The following is a 3849-nucleotide window of genomic DNA, read 5'->3' as shown; positions in this document are numbered from 1 at the left end:
TGGGAATCGAACCTTGGTCCTCTGGAAGGGTAGCCAGTGCTCTGAACTGCTGAGCCATGTCTCCAGTACCCCTTCTTTTCTCATGATGGCTCAGCCCTCCTACCAACTGTACACTGTGGGCTGACTGTGTACTTAAATCTGAGATAAATCAACTTAAAGGATGGAGTTTTATCTTGGCTCACGAATTCAGAGGTCTCTGTCCATGACTGGCCCAACTGCTTTTGGGTTTATGATGAGGTAGTAGGAGTGTATGCAAAGGAAGGGAAATGCACAGTGGTAATGGCTACCCAACAGTTGGAAAACTAGGTGGCATTGAGCGGGAAGCTTGGGATTGGTTAAAATGGAAGACTTATGACTTAGTTATTAGCCCCAGTAACAAAAAAACATCAACTGACATGGAAGGAAGTGATGATGTATGAGGATTGCAGGAGCAGGATTGAAGGTCCCTGGATGCAGCTGGTCCTTGGGCCAAGCCATCACGGTACCAATAGTTCCCAGGGCTACTTGAGCCAAAACTCTCTCTTCGGACTTCCAGTCATTTGTACCAGGTTTCTGTTTCTGGCACCTGATAGGACCATAATACAGAACTTTCCATTCTGGCTTGTTATTTCCTTTTGAATATTCTGTCCAGTTACGCCCGCTGCTCATGCTTCCTCAGACTGTACATGCTTTTGCCTTTCCCACTACGTGTTTCCTTCTGGGGAATTTTCCTTTCCTCCCCTTACAAGCTTGTCCACTTTTACTCACTGAGAGCTTGCCCCAGGAGCTCTTCTGCGTGAAATCAGTCCCTAAGCGCCAAGCAAATTCTGCCACCCACTCACTCCACTGGCCTGTCAGAGCCTTTGTGTCCCTGCCTTCGTCACCTTAGTGTTCCGATGGCCTGCTTTCTCGTCTGTAACCCCTAGAAAACTGTGAGGTCTGGCTCTATTATCACTCCAGCTTTTGGCAAAGAGCTGTGCAAAGGAAATAGAATGACTATTTATCAAATGAGTGAGAATCCATTTTCCCTCATGCCATCTGCCTGAGTCACTACTCAGTCTCTAAAGGAGAAAAGGGGAAGAAAAAGCAGAAGGAACTGGCCTTAGTCTCTCTGTTCACCAGTGATGATCCGGGAGAGGAGAAAACCTTTGGAAAATGGGGCCACTGCAAAACCCAGTGGCACTTAGAAGAGGTCCATTTTCTGCCCAAGCCCTGAGTGGCACTCAGGAACTGAGGGTGACTCTGTTTGGGACTCTGTGCCCAAGACAGGCAAACATTTGGACTTCTCAACAAGCTGGGATTCTTTTCCTCCTTTCTTTTTTTATTCTCTTTCACTTCTTTTTTCTCTTCCTTTCCCTCCCTCCCTTGATCACTCATTTTCTTGCTTCAACAGTCTCACATGGTCCAGGCTGGCCTAGAACTTGGACTCCCCACTGCTGGAGTTACGGGCATGCACCACCACACACCAGACAGCAAACTAGAGTGTAACAGCTGCTCCTGCCAGCCATACATGGTGATGCACCTCAAGATGTCTGGCTAGAGTTGGGATTCCCCCTGTCCTTTGGCCCAATCTGACCAAGAAACAAGGCAGTCTTCTTCCCCACCTCTCTCCTGGGGGCTTCTGTAATTGGTAAGGACAGGCAGGAGAACAGACAAACATGGCCAGAGGGAGTCATGACAGAAAGAATGTTGCCTGTGCTACACAGCCTACATTTATCTCCTTTCTCCTACCTGCTCCAGCCTCTCTTGAAGTTGGACTGGGCTTGTGTGACCACTTGTAGCTAACAGTCTGTGAGTGGAAGCTGGGGCCTTTAGTTATTGATGAGCAACCTCCAGCCCTTTCTCTGCGGGGCAATCTGAATGTCTGCAGTTGAGATACGGAGCTGAGATCCCAATCTCTTAAGTGTAAAAGAAACAACTGGATGTGACACAACTTTAATCCCAGCTCATGGGAGGCAGAGGCAGGAGCATCTCTGTTAGTTCAGGGCCAGAATAGTCTACAGAGTGAGTTTTAGGATAGCCAGAAGAAGTTGCTAGAGTGGGCACTGTCTCAAAAAAAATTTTTTTTTAAATAAATCACTCGCCTTGGAGAATGCCTTGACTCGGAGCAGATATATTACTCTCCTCATTGCTCTGACAAAGCAGTTGACAAAAGCAGCAGCAGGAGGGGGGGCTTATTTTGGCTGACAGCTTGAGTGGACCATCATGGTGGAGCTGTCCTGGCACAGGAGGTCCTGCTTACATTGTCCACAGTCAGGAAGCAGAGACAGCTCTGGTGTTCAGCTGCTTCCTCATGTCTACTCAGACCCAGGGCCTCTGCCCGTGGGACGGTGCTCCTACTCACCTTCATTTCAGCTATTCAGAAACCACTCTTATAGACACAACCAAAGATGTGTTTCTGTGGTGATTCTAAATCCAACCAAACTGACCCATCAGACATTAACCATCATGACAGGTCCTCACAAGTGGGAAAATATACCCTGTATTAAAGCCATGGAGCTATTTGGGATGTTTATTACCTGTTATACACACTCGAGTGCGCACACACATACACACACATGCAGACATATGCACAAACATGCACATGCACGCATGCACGCACGCACGTACGCACGCACGCATGAAACTCCTTGGTGTTGTAAATTCCATCGGTCATTTTTTTTCTGTCCTCTTGGGTTCCCAGCAGCATTTGTCATAATTGACAGTTGACCACTCCCTTTTGCAAACAAATTGTCTTGGCATCTATGACATCATACCTGCTTGATTTTCTTCTCAGGCCACCAGACCCTGTTCTGTTTTCATTACTGGACATTTCTTCCAACGGGCTCTGTTTGCCGCGTTGTTGTTGAAATCTCAAAAGTTTGAAGAGCTGTGGATCTGGTTTTAACTATTGCCAGAAAAAAAAGAAATCCCTAACAACAATAAGCCCCCCGCCAACAACTGCTTATCGTATCTGTTCCTTCATGGAGCTATTCCCCTGCCTCCGTCTCTCTAGGGCATGCTAAGCGAGTGAATCACTATGAGCCTTCACTCTACCACTCCTTATTAATAACAAGGCACTATTTTTATCTTTAAAGAAAGAGATCGTCAAGATGATTGTTTTGACCAATAAGATTTAAGCAAAAATGTGCAGAACTTCCAAAGCCATCTTCTTAAATAAGACATTCTTCTTCCCACTGTTCAGAACATGGACCAGAATGAGGTGAGCTTAAGACCAAAGCTTGAATGGTCAATCTTTGGATATATTTTTCATGGAAAGAAATTTTTTTATCAGAAGCTTCCCTCTTTTGTTTCTTTAAGTTGCAGCCAAAATCTAATCCTGACATGGCTTTGTTGCTGTTGAAGGTTTTTGCTTATCTGTCATCACCAAGCCTAAGGGTCCTTTGTCAGAGAAATTGGGGAAGGGACTGAAAGAAGGCATTTCTGTAGGAGAAATTGGAGGGCCTCTTTCTACCATCAGTGAATAACCGGACTCCTGGGAGATAGAGCTTAGGAGTAAGTTCATAGTTGACAGAAAACAGCAAATGCGAGAATAAAAACTTTGATCTTATTCTTGTACACAGGGGACCCTAACTGTCTTATCTAGAAGTGCGTCTCACTTTGAGGATGTTCCGTGAGTGACTATACATATTCCCTCCCACTTAATGGCTAGCATCAATAGAAATGTTGGACGATGGGTCGGTGGGAATCACTACTTGATCAACGATCGTCTACTTTTTACGGATGAACTGAAGACACCCTTCTAGCAAAGAAGCCCACTGATGCCTGGACAAGGAATGGAGGGTGGAGCTTGTGCAAAAAAATATGGCTGCGCCGGACCACCTGACCGCAGGAGGCGGGGTTTCGCCGCAGCCTGCAGGCCCCGCCCTA

Source organism: Rattus rattus, chromosome 1 (genome assembly GCF_011064425.1).
Source record: "Rattus rattus isolate New Zealand chromosome 1, Rrattus_CSIRO_v1, whole genome shotgun sequence".
Taxonomy (NCBI): domain Eukaryota; kingdom Metazoa; phylum Chordata; class Mammalia; order Rodentia; family Muridae; genus Rattus; species Rattus rattus.
The sequence above is the reverse complement of the archived record's forward strand: the minus strand, read 5'-3'. Positions refer to the sequence as shown.